This window comes from Desmodus rotundus, chromosome 2 (genome assembly GCF_022682495.2).
Source record: "Desmodus rotundus isolate HL8 chromosome 2, HLdesRot8A.1, whole genome shotgun sequence".
Classification (NCBI taxonomy): domain Eukaryota; kingdom Metazoa; phylum Chordata; class Mammalia; order Chiroptera; family Phyllostomidae; genus Desmodus; species Desmodus rotundus.
In genome coordinates, this window is record NC_071388.1 from 138,747,430 (window position 1) to 138,766,772 (window position 19,343).

The 19,343-nt window shown below is 35.4% G+C and overlaps 1 protein-coding gene across 12 annotated transcripts in view; it reads left to right on the forward strand.

Annotated features, from left to right (window-relative positions):
- MBD5 (methyl-CpG binding domain protein 5) overlaps positions 1 to 19,343 on the forward strand; it is a 429,916-nt gene that overhangs the window by 287,923 nt on the left and 122,650 nt on the right. For all 12 annotated transcript variants that reach the window (XM_071220653.1, XM_071220654.1, XM_053918640.2 and 9 more), the window contains one exon: positions 1,950 to 2,071. The gene's annotated coding sequence lies outside the window, so the exon portion shown is untranslated. The remainder of the gene's footprint in view (positions 1 to 1,949; positions 2,072 to 19,343) is intronic.

Below are 19,343 nucleotides of genomic sequence, written 5' to 3' on the forward strand. Positions count from 1 at the left end.
GGTATAGAACAATGCATAACTTGCTCCATTTCTGTAAATGCAAGTGTGGATATGGAAAAGCATTAAGCATTTCTGAAAAGATACAAGAATCTGGTATCAGCGGTTGCCTTTGGAGAGGGAAAACAAGTGCCTGGGGAACAAGTCTGGAAAAGAAATTCTTCGTTGCCTTTTAATATCTTTCAATTCTGTATTATGGAAATAATTTACTCAAGAAACAAATAAAAGATCATTATAAAACATCCATAATTTGGCTTCTGCAACCCTGCCAGGCTCCAGATCATCTGATTCTTAGCCACAAAGTACCTCTTTTGGCGAAGCTATCCTTCCCTCCTTCTCTGCTTCCTGGCGTTCCGCTCATACTTGTGGAACTTTACTGAAGGCTGCCTGAAGTAGCAACCTATTCCAACATTCTGAATTTTTTCCTTCTCGTATGAGGGAAAATGTTTTAATAGGAAGATGGCCTGAGTCCCACATACATATAAGAGATGATAGTTTAGCGGTTTTGCTAACTTGCCAGACTGAGACAGAGGGGTCCTCATTGCCCTTCACTTAACCCCTCTGGGCAAGCCAAGGCTGTATTTTAGAGTCTGTTATTTGTAAGAATTTTTGTTATCTGTAGGCTTACCACACTGAATAGGTATTTAATGAATTATGATGAATATAAATACATGAATAATTTCATCTATAAGAATAAACCACCTAAGTTAATTTTAAATGTATTAATCAATAGAGATTTTAAAAGTCTCTTAAATTTTCTAACTGTCCATTAAATACAGCTATTTTTTCTCCCCTGATCCAAAAGCCAATTAAAGATCATATATTGTATTCAGTAGCCCATTTAATTTCCTTTAATCTAAAAAAAAATATGTCCCAGCCTTTTTGGGTCATGACATTGACATTTTTTTTTTAAGTCTGGGCCAGCCCTGACCAGCGTGGCTCAGTCGCTTGGGCATCGTCCTGCAAAGCAAAAGGTCACCATTGGTCTCCCCGTCAGGGCACATACCTGGGTTTCAGGTTCAAACGGCAGGCAAGAGGCAACCAATCGATGTTTCTCTCTCACATTGATGTTTCTCCCTCTCCCCCTCTTAAAAAAAAAAATCTGGGCCAGTTGTTTTTAAGATATCCCTTTAGATTTTTCTGGAAATAAATTATTATTAGATTTAGATTAATATTCTTGGCAAAAATGTTCCATTGGAGATGCTATGCCATATAAGCATTAAGAAAAACTGGTAAAACAATAGACACGCACACTACTCTGACTTGATAGAAGGCCCAGATTGAGTTTTCAATACGCATTGCTTTAATTTTATACTGATAGGTCATTTCTAAGTGGTTTGGTACTCAAATAGAGCAGATATCAGTAAATAGTATTTTATTCAAACCATTGAACATCATTTAGAACAACAAAAATACTCTCCTTTTAAATGGATCAGTTTCTTGTGAGTTTGTAACAGTTTTGAGAGCTGATAAAATCAAGTTTCTAATTTACAAAGCCAAGGCCCAGGTGGTAATAATACTACCTCACAGCGTTGAGGTGAGAATTACTTGAGATGTGAATGGAAGTAAAATGTCACTTACAGTAATACACTCTATGAAGGGTCTCTAGTAATAACCAACCCTACCCAAGTATTTATTCTTAAAAACCACATATATAACATATACTACTCTATCTGGCAATGTTGTGAATATTTTACAAATATTAATCTTTGTAGCAACCCTTCTAGTTGGGTACTATTATTATCCCCATTTGCAGATGAGGAAACTGAGGCACAGAGAAGATAAATAATGTTTTCGAAGTTACACAATAAGCAAGAGATAGTATTTCCAACGGTTTACCTACGAGACCCTACGTGAAAACAGGCCGCCTATAGAGCTCGTCTGTGCTTAAGAATGGTTTCCATTCAGCTGCTCTTTTAAATAAATGTGTGTCTCTGTTACTTCCGTTTCAGAGAGAAGAGGTGCTCCCATCCAGGGACTCATAAAGGCATAGAGCATCTAGAGACCCACTGCCCCTGTTACTCTGCTGGCTCTCACAGCGCTTGTTATGTTTTTATCAGTTTCTCTCCAGAAGGTAGGAACTGTGGCTTTTCTCTCTCTTGGAATTATTTTATATAATTATGGTTTTCTTGTCTGTGAATTTTTTATTAAATATGGAAAACATCTTCTGACATCTATAGAGTAAAATGCCAAAGAATTAAGACATACATTGCCTCTAAAAACATATTTCTATTATAAAATTAAAATGTTCATTTAAAAAATTATCTATATGATGGTACAGAAAAGTACAGTGATCCTACCACCTTGAGATAACTATTCTTTATGTTTTATTGTATGTCTTTCTGAATTTATTGATATATGTGTTTATGTATAACATGTCTGTATAATTATTGTGATTATGACTAAACACAGTAGGATAAATATGTTCTTTGGCTAGACGGTTCTTTCACTCAGCAAGTTGTGGCAATCTTCATCCACATTACCATTGTCAGTGGCTGGATAGTATGCCAATTTAAGGATGTAATACAAGTTACATAACCACTTTCCAATCACTGAGCATTTGGGATCTTTTTCAACTTCTCCCTGTGGTTAACATGCCGTCAGTGAATGTACTTGTACTTACGTCGTTGAATTCATGCCTCATGATTCTTTTAGGACAATTTCCAAAAGTAAGTAATGCAGAACCTTAGTTCCTAGGCATGCTCTCTGATGGAATGGTTCCGTGACATAGAATGTAAGGAAACACTATCACCCTCCATCTCAGAGAACACCAATGGATAGTATACTAAGGTCTTAGAGATCAAACTTACTTGGTTATAGAATGCTTTCTTAAAATAACACCTGTCTGTGGGATGTCGATCATTAGAGAAATTGTACATGTGCATGGGAAGGGGTTATAAGAATATTTTTTGTACTTTCTGCTCAATTTTTCTGAGTCCAAAACTTCTCTAAAAAATAAAGTCTATTTTTATAAAAGCAAAGGAGAAAAAAATTTAAGTGCCACTGTATAAATTTACAGGTAAATTTAGACTCGCACACACATATACAAAATAACATCTGACAGCATCCATTTAACACTGTAGTAAATACTAGTTTATGATGTGTTCTTAAAAATGGAATTGGTGTATCAAAAAGCAATTATTAAAAATCTCTATCAAATTTCATTTTTACCAATAGTTTGTAAGAGTGCCACTTGGTCTATAGTTTTGTTATTTGATAATAACTGTTTTTGTTTTTAAATAAATCTGAAATGAGAAAAGCATATGGCATTTTAACTTTCATTTACCTGATTATTAGTGAGATAAATGTCTTTTTGTATTTTTATTTGTCCTTTATATTTCTTTTATGACCATCTCACTTATGCTCCATTCCAAACTTTTCTTGGGCTTTTTAATGGTTTTTCTTGATTGCAAAGAATCAGTAATCATATTGAGAATATGAACACTGTAAATCATGTTATAATTGTTTCCCATTTTTTCATTTTTTCTGTTTCATTTTGTTTTGATTTTATGTGCTTCATTTTTGCCATGTAAGGTTAACATTTTTATGAGGTTAAGTCTGTCATCGTCTACATGGATTCTGGTTTTGGTGTCTGTATGTACACTGGCTTTTTCTTTAAAAAGTGTTCATTTTTTGGATAGTTTGAAACATAGAAGATTTGGCAGAATTGTATAATAAATCCCCATGTACCTCAGTCTGGCTTCAATAATTAAGAACTCATGGCTAATCTTGTTTTTTTTTTAACCGCCTGTATTATTGGAAGTAAATTCAGACATCAGGTTATTTCATCTTTTAATATTGCAGTATGAGAGTGACTCTAAAGGTCATTTTACCTAACCTGTATTGTACATCTGCCATAGTTTTTCTTGCTGAAATCATTGACTTGCAGTACAAAATAGGTATTGTTATACCAAACATCAACATTAGCTAAGACCTGTGTAATCTAATTTAGGATTTTAAAGTACCCTCTACAAGAATTTAATTATACTAACTAGTTGTGACCAAAAAAAAAATGTATTGCTTATTACTCATGCATTACTTTCTTTGTTTTTGTTTTGTTTTTGACCCACACATTTTTCGTTACTAGAGTGATTTTTTTTGTATTTTTTAGTTTTTTTTATTGTTGTTCAATTACTGTTGTCCCCATTTTCCTCCCATTACTCTCCCTTGCTCTATCCACCACCTCCCACATTCAATCCTCCCCACCATTGTCTTTGTCCATGTCTCCTTTATACATGTTCCTTGACTTGCCCCTTCCCCTTCTTTTCACCATTATCCCCCTCCTCCCTCCCCTCTGGTCACTGTCAGTTTGTTTTTTATTTTCTGTCTCTGGTTCTATTTTGCTGATGTGTTTGTTTTGTTGATTAGCTTCCACTTACGGGTGAGATCATGTGGTATTTGTCTTTCATCACCTAGCTTACTTCACTTAGCATAATGCTCTCCAGTTCCATCCATGCTGTTGCAAAGGGTAGGAGCTCCTTCTTTCTTTCTGCTGCAAAGAATTCCATTGTGTAAATGTACCATAGTTTTTTGGTCCACTCATGTACTCTTGGGCACTTAGGCTGTTTCCAGCACTTGGCTATTGTAAATAACACTGCTAAAAACCAGTTTCCATTTTTACTAAATGCCTTATTAGAAACTGTAACTGTTTATACCATGATATAAATATTTTTCTGTCCTCAGAAGCTACTCTCCTACATTGTAGGTTGTTTTACTATATTAATAGGAACTTTTCCAAGACTGTACAGTAAAACTACATATGCCTCTCCAGAGATGTAACAGATTTTTTTTCAATTCTTGGATTAGATGGAATACAAAATTTTACATGTTTATGTGATTAATATCTCATTGGTTTTTAAGGTATAAGTTTAGAAGAAAGCAGTACTTTCTTAGGGTCTCCTGTGGGGTTTGATAATGAATATAATAGTTCATCGTAGGAAATTAGGAAAATATCTCATTATTACTAATGCCAGGAAGAGTACAGAAAATCATCAGATATGGCTCTTATTCAAAGAAGGATACAAAAAGCAAACCTGGTCTCAACTAGAAATGGAATTATCAATATATATAAAAAGCAGAGAAGGAAAATAAATGTGAACCTTAGTCATAGCTAAGTAAAACCATGTAAGTTTTAATAGTTAATAGAGACTTTGGGGTTCATATTGTTAGATCATACCGTTTTATGAATGAGAAAACAAAAGAACAGAGAGTTTAAATCAAGTTAGGCCAAAGTCACAAAAATGTGTTTTTCCAGTTTTCTCAGAAGGCATTCAACAACTAAATGAAAGGTTCTTAAAATTTACCATTATTAACAACAATGACTAACAATTATTGAGTGCTTACTATGTACCAAACAATCTACTAAATACTTTAAATCAATTGTCTCATCTAATCTTCACAATATACTTTGCAGTAAGAACTATTATTATATCCTTGATAGAGGTAAGGAATCTGACTCTAATCCAGGCAGTCTGAGACATACAGCCCTTGCTCTTAATTGCTGCTTGCAGGAGAGGAGACTCTTTTAACTTGTTACAATCAGTAAGACGTATTTCACTGTCAGCTCAAGCAGAGTTATGGGAAGAACAGTGAAGGGATTGCAATGATCAATCCTAGAAATAAAGCGAAAGTGGAAACTTTTGGCAGGAGAGATGGCAAGAAGTAATATTTTTGTCATCCTAAGTAAAAAAAGTAAAAGGTCTAATTAAAGAAATTTGTAACGTGATTTGACTCTAGCTTATTCCCTGGTATTTCAGGGACTATTACATTCCTCAGTTCATTTTTGTGTTTATAAAAATTATTTTGGATTTTCAAATAAAAGATGGCTTATGAGAACTGTATTGCAAAATTCCAAATTTACCAGCCTCCTCTCCATTATCACTGCTTTTCATATTCCTCTTAAGGACTCTATGTATTCAGTTACATGTATGATGCCATGTAGTCCTTAAGCATTTTTGTTATAAAAATATCTTTTCAATAAATTGGTAAAGAAAACAACACTCCAAACAGATTATCTGTTTATCTAGATTTTAACACTTGCTACAGTTGATATCTAAAGATGCATAAATTAGACAAAAAATGAAATTATGAAAAAGAATGATTTTCAAAACGAATCTGCAAGTTTAGTTCTAAATAGCAGTCACAATTTTAGCTGAGGCTTTTCTGAGATTGTGAATAATGATTAGGTGAGATTATAGGCCCAAGGCAAAGCCTGAGGACATTGTGCTTGTAGCCAGCCATTTATCCTCAAAAAAATAGTCTTTAGGTTGTGGAGCGGTGTTTGAAGTACCAGAGGGAATCAAACCTGAAGCTGTCACTTTATCCCAAGGGTCATCTCAGGAGTCTGGAGTTTAAATGGTAACACAAATGTTTACCAAAACAAAAATCCTTGGTATGTTTTTCAGGTACTGTGGCTTTATTTTATTTTCACTGCTTTGGGGTATGTTTTTTTATTTGCCTGCAGCAGGAATTATGTATAAAATTTGTAATCATTGTTGAAAATTGTGTTCAGCTGTGTAGAGCATCTATTCAGGGGAAATAGGTAAGATTTTTGTTTTAAAAAATAAGATAATAAATGCCACCTCTCATTTCTATTAGATTTTCATGGAAATTTATCTTTGAGAGAATTCTGATTTGCTATTCTTTGATGAAAATATTCTTCTAGCCTGATCTTATCATGTAAAATTATAAACTGGTTAGTGTGAATATTTTGAAAGCCCTAAAGTGTTGAATTCATGGATAATTTTGTATTTTCAGTTACCAAAACCTCAGCTTCCTTCTGTCTTAACAACGATTCATTCTAACTTTCCTAAGAACTTTGTGACTGACTTGTTAAACTGACTCCCCCTTTTTATTTATTTTTTATTTTTATTGATTGATTTGAAAAAGTGGGACAGAAAAAGCATCGGTTTGTTGTTCCACTTATTTAAGCATTCATTGGTTGGTTCTTGTATGTGCCCTGACCGGAGATCAAACCTGCAGCTGCAGTGTATCTGGACAGCACTCCAACCAACTGAGCTGCCCGGCCAGGGCTGGTCCCCGGCTTTTACACATATTTATATAACATAGTAAAAGGGAGGGAGTTACCAAGCCAAAACATTTACTTAACTCACCTAATTTATGGAATAATGATGATGATAGTAATAAAAATAGTAGTAATCCTCTAATAACATGAAGAACTAGACTTTAAATAGGGTTTACTATATACCAGGTACTATTCTAACTTTATTATCCCCATTTTTAATGAGGAAAATTAATCACTAAGAGATTAAATTAGTAAGTAGCAAATCCAGGATCAGAAAACCAAAGAAGCACTTTAGAGGGAACAGTAGAAAATTCTCAGTCCTTCGGGGTCTCACCTCACTTCATACAAATCTTTGTGCAGAGGATGTGGAGAACAACATACACATGGTTTCTGATTTCATTAAAGACAAAATCCCACAATAATTTATTTAATTTCCATATAACAAGGTGATGGGAGAACATATATAAGTGCTTCATAGAGTCTGAATCAGGCTGAGATCTGAGGGATGTGCGGGATTCACGAGGTCACATGGAGTCGGGAAGACAGACAGACAGGCAAGGGCCACAATCTGTCTGTCTTCCCGACTCCATGTGACCTCGTGAATCCCACACATCCCTCAGATCTCAGCCTGATTCAGACTCTATGAAGCACTTATATATGTTCTCCCATCATATATAAGTGCTTCATAGAGTCTGAAGCACTTCCCTACATACTTTTGCCTTCATGGCTCTGCCTCCAGAAAATATTAACATGTTAAAATTATATTTTGCTGTTACACTAACATGAAGACAAATATGTTAATATTATACATTTAAACATTTCTTATACATAAAAGTTTTTTTCCTATTATTTTAAATGAAGTTAAAATACTTCCTGGACCGCTAAAATATGAGCCCTAGGCATTTGTGCATATTGTGCCTAATGGGTAAGACAGGCCCAGGGGTAGGACTGGCTGTATTGGGCTCCGGACATTCCAGATGGAAGGAATAGTGTGGACAGAAGCTTCTAGGGGCTTCTTGCTCAGGAAACTTAAAGGAGACCAGTGTGGCTAGAGCAGAGAGTTCAGGGGAGGCAGGCATAAGGTGAGGCTGGGGAGGCAGGCAGGCCCCTGTGTGGGCTGTGTTTAGGATGTTTATATTTATTCTAAGAGCAACGGAAAATCTCCAAAGGGTATGTGTGTGAGTGTCTGCTTAAATCAAATTAATAATACACATGGTTAAAATCAATAGTTCTTTGGTCCAGCTTTTCCCACTTAAGCCTCACTTCTCTTTCCATTTTCTTTCTTATATTTATCTTCATTTTTCCAGGTAAAAGTAATCCACCTCTACATCACATTTTTTATATATCACTTTTAGTCATCATATATTAACACATAAGTACACACACTCATACACATAAATAAGAAGGCATTATACACTCACTCACCCTACCCACCCCACCTTTCTTCTATCACTCTGCATTTAGTTTTATCTCTGCTTTTGGTTTCTCTGTTGTTAACTGTGGATAATAAACTAATAGCTTTATTTTTTGTCCCATTAACTATAGGTGCCGTCCCTTGTGTCAGATGAGGACATTCGTGCACACACCTACTCCATGGTTCTGTCCTCAGTCCTTTCATTTTTATATTTCTAAAATTTATTCCATCACATCTGTTTTATAACTGCAATTAAGGATTTATATTATTATGTGAAAGGTGCCTTTGCATTTGCTCTTCCCTCCATCTGAAAATTCCATCCGCCCAGATTACCACATTGCTTGGTCCTTCTTCCCTTCCTTAAATTCTTGACCCAAGTGACAGCTGCTCCAAGGGCTATCCCTGGTCATTTTAGTGGAAATCAATTCTCCTACATGGCATTCTTTTTTTTTTCATCCTCACCTATGCTTATTGATTTTAGAGAGAGGGGAAAGAAGGGAGAGAGGGAGAGAAACATTGATGTGAGAGAGAAACATTGATCAGTTGCATCTCATATACTCCTGGGACCAAACCCACAACCCAGGGATGTGACCTGGAATTGAACCTGCAACCTTTTTGTCTAGGGGATGATGCTCCAACCAATTGGGCCACACTGGTCAGGGCCCTACTTGGTTGGCATTCTTGCTCTACTTTCCTTCTTATATTTTTCTCCATAGTACTTATTATTACTAAAAATAACATGTTGTATCACTTAATTTTTGAAATTGTCACTCTCTACATTCTTGACTATAGCTCAAGAAGACAAGGATTATTATCTAGTTTAAGTAGTTTATTTGATTTTTTTTTGTTCATTATTTTCCCCTCACCATTATATTATCAGTACTCAAAACAGTGCCAGAAACAGAATATTTGAATTAATGATTAATTATAGTCCCAATAGTCTTTTTTGATTATATGTCTTTCATTATTTACACAATTTCTTTAGTTTTCTTAAAATTTTGAATTGTCTTATGTTGTCTTGCATTATTGTTCTTTTTTCATTTTTTATTTTTCTGAATTTTTTTTTATTTTTTAATTACAGTTGACATACAATATTATACTAGTTTCAGGTGTACAGCCCAGTGATCAGACATTTGTATAACTTATGAAGTGACCACCCCTTAATCTATTACCCATGTGACACCGTACATAGTTATTACAATATTATCGACTATATTCCCTGTGCTGTATTTTATATGCCCATGACTGTTCTGTGACTACCAATTGGTGCTTCTTAATCCCTTCACCTTTTTCACCCATCCCCCCAACCTCCTCCCATCTGGCATCTGTCAAAATGTGTCTATGAGTCTGTTTCTCTTCTGCATGTTTGTTTGTTTTGTTTTTTAGATCCTACACGTAAGTGAACTCATATGGCATTTTTCTTTCTCTGTCTGACTGAATTCACTCAGCACAATACCCTCTAGGTCCATCCATGTTGTTGCAGATGGCAAGATTTCATTCTTTTCTGTGGCTGAGTCATATTCCATTGTATGTATGCCCCACATTGTATGTCCACCGTGATGGACACTGAGGTCGCCTCCATATCTTGGCTATTTTAGATGATGTTGCAGTGAACATATGGATTCATATATCTTTTCAATTTTGTGTTTTCCCAGAAGTGGAATTGCTGGGTTCTTCTTTGTCTCTTGTTATAGCCTTTATTTTAAAGTATATTTTGTCTGGTATAAGCATTGCTACCCCAGCTGTTTTATTTTTGTTTCCAATGTCATGAAATATCTTTTTCCATCCTTTTATTTTCAGTCTATGTCTGCCTTTCAATCTGAAGTGGGTCTCTTGTAGACAGCATATGTAAGGATGGTAGTGTTTTCTTACTCATTCAGCCACCCATGTCTTTTGATTGGAGCATTTAATCCATTTTCATTTAAAGTAATTATTGATAGATACATATTTTTGCTATTTTATTACTCATATTTTTATCTTTTTATTTCTTCTTCAACAAGACCCTTTAACATTCCTGTAATACTGGTTTGGTGGTAATGAACTCCTTTAGCTTTTTCTTGTCTGGGAAGCTCTTTATGTGTCTTTCGATTTTTTTTAAATTATATTTTATTGTTCATGCTATTACAGTTATCCCAATTTTTCCCCCTTTGCCCTCCTCCACCCAGACCCTTCCCACTCCCTCAGCAATCCCCACACTCTTGTCCATGCCCATGGGTCCTGCATATATACTCTTTGGCTACTATATTCCCTATGCTGTTCTCATCCCCATGACTATTCTGTAACAACCAATTTGTGCTTCTTAATCCCCTCACCTTTTCCACCTATTCCCCCTACCCCCTTCCCATCTGTCAACCATCAAAACATTCTCTGTATCTATAATTCTGTTTCTGTTCTGCTTGTTCATTTATTGTTTTTCAGATTCAATTTTTGATAGATATGTATTTATTACCATTTTATTGTTCATAGTTTTTATCTTCTTAAAGGAGACCCTTTAACATTTCATATAATACTGGTTCTAAATGATAGCTTTGCTGGGTAGAGTAATCTTGCTTTTCATCACTTTGACTATTTCTTGCCAATGCCTTCTGGCCTGCAAAGTTTCTTTTGAGAAATCAGCTGACAGTCTTAATTATGGGAGCTCCCTTGTAGGTAACTTCTGCTTTTCTCTTGCTGCTTTTAAGATTCTCTCTTTAAAGGTCTTTAACCTTTTGCATCTTAATTATGATGTGTCTTGGTGTGGGCCTCTTTGGGTTCATCTTGTTTGGGACTCTCTGTGCTTCCTGGGCTTTTATGTCTATTTCCTTCACCAGGTTAGGGAAGTTTTCGGTAATTATTTTTTCAAATAGGTTTTCAATTTCTTGCTCTCTCCCTTTTCCTCCTGGCACCCCCATGATGCGAATGTTGGTACACTTGGAGTTGTCCCAGAGGCTCCTTATACTCTCCTCTATTTTTTTATATTCTTTTTTTTTTTTTGCCCATCTGATTGGGTGTTTTCTGCTACCTTATCTTCCAAATCGCTGATTCCGATCTGCTGCTTCCGGTAATCTACTGTTGATTCCCTCTGATATAGTTTTCATTTCTAATATTGTATTCTTAATATCTGACTGGTTCTTTTTTATGTTCTTTATCTCCATTTCTATGTTTCCTGTCTCTTTGTATAGCCTCCTGTAGTGAAGCATATCTTTAACAACTCCCTAAGAAATAATATATGGATGATATTTTTTTAACTTCTACACATTTGAAATATTTATTTTATTTCTCACTAGAGGTGTGTCCAGGATCTAATTTCAGAACGTGCAAGCCTGGGTGCAGGGCCTGATTGGGGGGGATGGGGAGAGGTGGAGTGGAAGTGGGGGCATGTGAATCATTATTGGAGAGCAAGAAAAATGCATTAAAAGATGCTACATTTTGACATTTGATACACTGTGTAAAAACTGATATTTTGTACCACTTCTGCATACATCTTTTTATGATAATCATAAAAATAATTTTGTTAAAAATTGTAGAAAAGGCACTGCCTTTGAAGAATATGCCGAAGAGAAGCAATGACCGCAGTATAACTGTGCGCCGTCTAGTTTACCTGGAATCTAGGGTACAAATCGCTTTCTCTGTGAACTTGGAAGGTGATGTTCCACAGACTTCTAAAATTCATTAACACCACCCTCAGTCCTTTGAAGCTCCTGTGCTTTTTACCTCGGACAACTTTTGGAGTCCACTCTAATTTTTCTTGGCATTTTTTCAGTTCCTAATGATGTAGGTGCAGACTTTCTATTCATGTTATATTTTGTGAGCACTTTCATCTGAAGAATTCCATTTCTAGAAAATTGTCTCGTATTATTTCTTTACAATTTCTTCCCTTTTTTTTTCTTCTTCTTTCCTCTGTCACTTCTATTATTCTTTGAAAGGACCACATGAGTTGAACAACTAATGTCTCATCTTTTCAATGATACTTTTTGTTTCTTTTTAAACCTATTTTCAGGCAATGCTCTCAAGTCTTCAAATAAAAACAAAAAAAAGATTTATAGGCTTGAAATGGAAATTTTTGTTTTTATGCTTTAAGAGTTTCATACTCTGGGGTTATAGTTTGTCAATATTTGTTTTATTTGTTTGTTTGTTTGTTCTAAGCTGAAGAGGGTACTGATTAAGAGCACAGATTCTGGAACTGGGCTGAGTTTGAATTCTGATCTGTCATGTTTAGTATTTCTGTTACCTTGAGCAATTTTAAATTGTTTGTCTCTGTCCTAATCCAAATGTGATAAGAGTAGTATATCTGACTCAGAGTTTTGAGTATTCAGTGAGTTGATAAATATAAAACACTAAGAACAATATCTGGAATATTGTAAGTCTTATATTGGCTATAATTGTTACTATTATAATCATTATCATTATTTTGTGGATATTATGTCTACTCAGAGAGGAAGGGAGAAGGAGAGAGAAACATTCATTGGTTGTCTCATATATACACACTGACCAAGTTTCAAACCTGCAACTCAGGCTGGTGCCCACCAGGAATCAAAACCTCAGCCTTCTGGTGTACAGGATGATAGTCCAATTAACTGAGCCACACTGGCTGGGGAAAGAGTTCTTTTTTTTAGAAGACAAATATATCTGTGATATGGTAGATATTTTTTAATTTTTATTGAATTTATTGGTGTGACATTGGTTAATAAAATTATATAGGTTTCAGGTGTACAATTTTATGATACATCGTCTGCACCCAAAGACTAACCTCCTACTGTTACCACTTATCCCCCTTTACCCTCTTCTACCTCCCCTTCACCCCCTTTTCCTTCTGTTAATCACCATACTGTTGTCTGTATCCATGAGGGTTGTTTTTTTTGTTTGTTTTTTGTTTTTTGGGGTTTTTTTGCTTAACTCCTCTCATCATGGTTTTAATTTGCATTTCTCTGATGACTAGTAATGTTGAGCATCTTTTATATGTCTGTTGGCCATATGTATGTCCTTTTTTTCTTCTCATTTCAAGGTCTTTCAAAATTTTGAATATTAACCCTTTATCATATGTATCACTGGTGATTAAGTTCTGCCATTCAGGGGATTGCCTTTTTATTTTGTTGGTAGTTTCCTTTGCTGTGCAAACACTTTTCAGTTTGATATAGTCCCATTTGTTTGTTTTTTCGTTTGTTTCCCTTGCTCAAGGAGACGTATCAACAAAAAAAATATTGCTGCAAGAGATGTCTGAGATTTTACTGCCTATGTTTTCTTCTAGGATTTTTATGGTTTTGAGGCTTACCCTAAATCTTTAACACATTTTGAATTTATTCTTATCTATGATGTAAGAAGGTGTTCTAATTTCATGTGTTTGCATGTATCTGTCCAATTTTTTTCAACACCATTTATTAATTAGAGTATCTTTCCCACATTATATGTTCTTGCCCTCTTTGTGAATATTAATTGATGATAAAAGTATGGATTTTTTTTTCTGGGCTCTGTGTTCTGTTCCATTGATCTACGTATGCCTGTTCTTATGCCAGTACCAGGCTATTTTGATTACGGTGGCTTTGTAGTATAGTTTGATTCAATAGTATTGAATACCTTCAACTTTGTTCTTCTTTCAAGATTACTGAGGCTATTTGGGCTTTTGTCTTTTTCTGGTTCCATATAAATTTTTGGATATTTGTTCTAGATCTGTGAGATATACTGTTGGTGTTTTAACAGGAATGCATTGAATCTATAGATTACTTTGGCTAGCATAAACATTTTATGATGTTAATCCTTCTAATCCATGAACACAGTATATCCTTTTTAAAAAAATATTTCATTTACTTTTAGATAGAGGAGAAGAGAGGGAGGGAAACATCAGTGTGTGGTTGCCTTTCACTCACCCCTTGGGGACCTGGCCCGCAACCCAGGCAGGTGCCCTGACAGGGAAACAAACCAGCGACCCTGTGGTTCACAGGCTGGTGCTCAATCCACTGAGCTACACCAGCCAAGGCCAGGGTATATCCTTTTACTTAATTGTATCTTCAGTGTCTTATAATTTTTAAAATGTATTTTATTGATTATACTATTACAGTTGTCCCATTTTTCCCCCTTTATTCCCCTCTACCTGGCAACCCCCCTCCAACCAGCATTCTGCCACCACCACTCCCCCACCGCCACCTTAGTTCATGTCCATGGGTCATACATATAAGTTCTTTGGCTTCTCCATTTCCTATAGTATTCTTAACCTCCCCCTGTCTATTTTGTACCTACCATTTATGCTTCTTATTCCCTGTACCTTTTCCCCCATCCTCCCTCCTTCCCCTCCCCACTGATAACCCTCCATGTGATCTCCATTTCTGTGATTCTGTTCCTGTTCTACTTGTTTGTTTAGTTTTTGGTTTTGGTTTTTAGCTTCAGTTATTGATAGTTGTGAGTTTGTTGTCATTTTATTGTTCATATTTTTGATCATCTTTTTTTTCTTAGATAAGCCTCTTTAACATTTCATATAATAATGGTTTGGTGATGATGAACTACCTTAACTTCACCTTACTTGGGAAGCACTTTATCTGCCCTTCTGGTCAAGGTGGAGGCATAGGTAGATATACTTTGTCTCCACAACCAAAAGATGGACAACAACAAATTTAAAAACAAAAAACTACCAGGAGTGCCAGAAAATCAAACTGTATGGAAGTCTGACAACCAAGGAGTTAAAGAAGAAACATTCATCCAGATTGGTAGGAGGGTCAGAGATGGGCAGCTGGGGCAGAGAGCACACGAGGCAAGGCAGCAGCTGGAGGACCAGGTGAATGAGGCAGCGGATGGTGGACCCACATTTAGTGTCTTACAATTTTTTGATTACAAGTCTTTTACCTCCTTGCTTAAATTTATTTTTAGGTACCTTTTTTTGTTGTTGCTGCAATAGTAAATGGGATCGTTTTCTTAACTTCTCTTTCTGATAGATCATTATTGGTATATAAAAAAATGCCACTGATTTCTGATACTAATTTTTTCATTCTCTTAAAATGTGCCAGTTTATTTATTAGATTTAGTACTTTTGTTGGAGTCATAGGGTTTTTTGTGTACAATATCATGTCATTTATGAATAATGAGTTTTCCTTCCTCTGTTCCAATTTGGATGCCTTTATTTCTTCTTGTCTGGTTGCTATGGCTAAGACTTCCAGTACTATATTGAATAAGTACTGAAAGCAAACATCCCTGTCTTGTTCCTAATCTTAAGGGAAATGCTTTCAGTTTTTGCCAGTTGGGTGTGGTAGTGGCTATAGGTTTGTCATATGTGGACTTTATTATGTTGTGGTATGAGCCCTCTATTTCCACTTTGCTGAGAGTTTTTATTATAAATAGGTGCTGGATTTTATTAAATGTTTTTTCTGCATCTATTGATATGGTCAGGTGATTTTTATTCTTCATTTTGCTTATATGATATATCATGTTTATTGATTTACAAATATTGTACCAACTTTTCATTTACAGAATAAATCTCACTTGGTATATGGCCTTTTTAATGTATTGCTGGCTTTGGTTTGCTAATATTTTGTTGAGGATTTTAGCATCTGTGTTCATCAGGAATAATGGCCTATAATTTTCTCTCTTTGTAGTGTTTCTATCTGGTTTTGGGATTAGGATAATGCTGGTCTAATTAAAAACCTTGGAAGTCTTTCCTACTCTTGAATTTTTGGAATAGTTTGAGAAGGGTAGGTATTAGTTCATTTTTGAGTTTTGGTAAAATTTACATGTGAAGCATTCCAGTCTAGGTCTTCTGTTGGCTGGAAGTTGTTGTTGTTGTTGTTTTAACAAAAGTTTATTCTTAAATGTATAACAAACTCCAGGACAACACTTTATTCTAGGCATCAGAGGCAAGAGATGTTGTGGCAGGAAATCCAGTTATTTAAACAGGAATGAAATTAAGGATCACCATTGCCTCAAGCTCAGGAGCAGCTTGCTTTTTGCCAAATTGATTAATTTCACCTGTGTCTAGGGGCCCTTCTTCATGACCTTTGCTTTTAGCTCCTTGAGTTTCTTCTCTTTTAGCTTCTGTTTGAATGCTTTGTCTTCCTCATTCATCTCCTTGGCCTGCTTCTTGGGCTGCTTCAGGGGCTTCTTGCCACCTTCTTAGCCAGACATGGCACCTGTCACCATTTGCTGGAAGTTTTTTGACTACTGCTTCATTTTCACTAGTTGTAATTGGTCTATTCAAGTTTTCTGAATCTTCCTGATTCAGTTTTGGAAGATTGTATGTTTCTAGGAATTTATCCCTTTCATCCAGGTTGGCCAGTTGGTTAGCACAGAGTTGTTCATAGTATTTTCTCAAAATCTTTTTTATTTCTGTGGTGTCAGTTGTTCCTTCTCCTCTTTCCTTTCTGATTTTATTTTTGGGGGTCCTCTCTCGTTTTTTTCTTGTTGAGTCTGGTTAAAAGTTTGTCACTCTTGTTTATCTTTTCAAAGAACCAGCTCTTGGTTTCATTGATCTTTTGTATTGTTTTTTTTTAATCTCTATGTCACTTATTTTGACTCGAATCTTTATTATTTCCTTCCTTCTACTTACTCTTGGTTTGTTTATTGTTGTTTTTCTAGTTATTTTAGGTATAGGATTAGATTGTTAATTTGAGATTTTTCTTGCTTCCTGATATATGCCTCTGACATTATAAACATCTTTCCAAGGCTGTTTTCACTGTGTTCCATAGATTTTGGATTTCTGTGTTCATTTTCATTTGTTTGGGGGTGACTTTTGATTTCTCCCTTGGTCTCATTGTTAACCCTTTAATTGTTTAGTAACATTCATTTAGCCTCCATGACTTTTGAATGTTTTTCAGGATTTTTTTTTTTTGTAGTTGATTACTAGTTTCATACTATTGTGGTCAGACAAGATGCTTCATATAATTTTAATCTTCTTGAATTCATTAAGACTTATTTTGTGTACTAACACATGATCTATCTTTGAGAATGTTCTGTGTGCACTTGAAAAGAATGTATATTCTGTTCCTTTGGGATGAAATGTTCTGTAAATATCAATTAAATCCATCTGATCCAATGTGTCATTTATGGTTGCTGTTGCCGTGTTGATTATATGGAAGATCTATCCATTGATGTCAGTGGAGTGTTAAAATCCCCATTGTGAATATATTACTGTCCATCTCTCTCAATGTCCACCAAATTTTCTTTATATATTTCGGTGCTCCTTATTGTATGCATATATGTCTACAAAGGTTATATCCTTTTGTTGAATTGATCCCTTTCCTATTATGTAGTGCCATTCTATATCTCTTGTTATGGCCTTTGTTTTGAAGTCTATTTTATCTGATATAAGTATTGCCATTCCATCTTTTTCTTCATTTCCATTTGCATGGAATATATTTTTTCCATCCCTTCACTTTCAGTCTGTGTGTATCTTATGTACTGAAGTGGGTCTCTTATAGGCATCATATATGTGGGTCATGTTTTCTTATCCATTCAGCACACTATGTCTTTTTATTGGAGCATTCAATCAATTAACATTTAAGGTTATTATTGATAGGTTCTTATTTATTGCCTTTTTACTCTTTATATCTATGTTCCTCTGCCTTTCTCTTTTTCTTTCTTCTTCTTAAAGGAGGTCCTTTAACATTTATTGCAATACAAGTTTAGTGGTAATAAACTCCTTTAACTTTTTTTGTTGTTGTTTGGGAACTCTTTATTTTGCCTTCAATTTTAAATAATAGCCTTGCTAGAAAGAGTAATCTTGGTTATAAGCCCTTACTTTTTATCACTTTGACTATTTCATGCCAATCCCCTTTGGTCTGAAGTGTTTCTGTTGAGAAATCAGCTGGCAGTTTTATGGATCTCTTTTGTAAGTAACTACTTACTTTTCTCTTACTATTTTTAAGATTCTGTCTTTGTCTTTAACATTTTGCATTTTAATCATGATGTGTCTTGGTGTAGTCTTCTTTGGGTTCATCTTGATTAGGGCTCTCTGTGCTTCCCGTACTTGTTTGACTTTTTCGTTCGCTGTGTTAGGGAAATTTTCATACGTTATTTTTTCAAACAGGGTCTCTATCCCTTGTTCACTCTCTTCTGCTTTTGGTACCACTGTGTTGCGGATGTTGTTACACTTGTTGTGCCACAGGTCCCAAGACTTTCCTCATATTTTTTAATTCTCTTTTCTTTTTGATACTCTGGGTGCTTAATATTATCTTGTCCTCTACATTTCTGATTCAATCTTCTGCTTCATCTAACGTGCTGTTGATTCTTTCAGGTGTACTCTTCATTTCAGATATTTTCTTTTTCTTTCTCTACTTTTTTAGTGGATTTTATATCCTTTTTAATGCGTACTGTCTCTTTGTTTAAGTTCTTACTAGATCATTCATTCCTTCCCTAAGGTCCTTAAGCATCTTTATAACCATTGTTTTAAACTCTGAATCTGGTATTTTGGTTTCTTCCATATCATTTCATTCTTTTTCTGGGCATTTCTCTTGTTCTTTCATTTGTGGTATATTTCTTGTCTCCCCATTTTGTCTCCATGTATTAGGTAGATCTGCTATGACTCCCAAAATTGTTATGATGGCTTTATGATGAAGGTATCTTGTTAGGCTCAGTGGCACAATATTCCAGATCACTGGAGTTCTGTGCTCCAGGAATGTTTCTTGTGGGTTATTATGCATCCTCCTGTTGTAGTTGAGTCTTGAATGCTGTTATCCCTTTTGTAAGTGAGTTAACCCTTCAAGCCTACTGACTATAAGGAGAAACCTTAGTCACTGTATATGAGTCGCTGTGCAGGGGCTGCCCCCCAAAGCAAGTTGTTTCAATAAGGGTCTGGTGCCTGCCAGAATCCTCCTTTGGGTGTGCCATTTGCGTGGCTTGCTGGGACAAGATCTGGTGTGATCTGAAGCCCACTACAGGTTATGTTGGTTCTGGGTCCACTTAGGCATGGTTCAGGTACAGGTTGATGTAGGATATTACGTGTAATCAGCG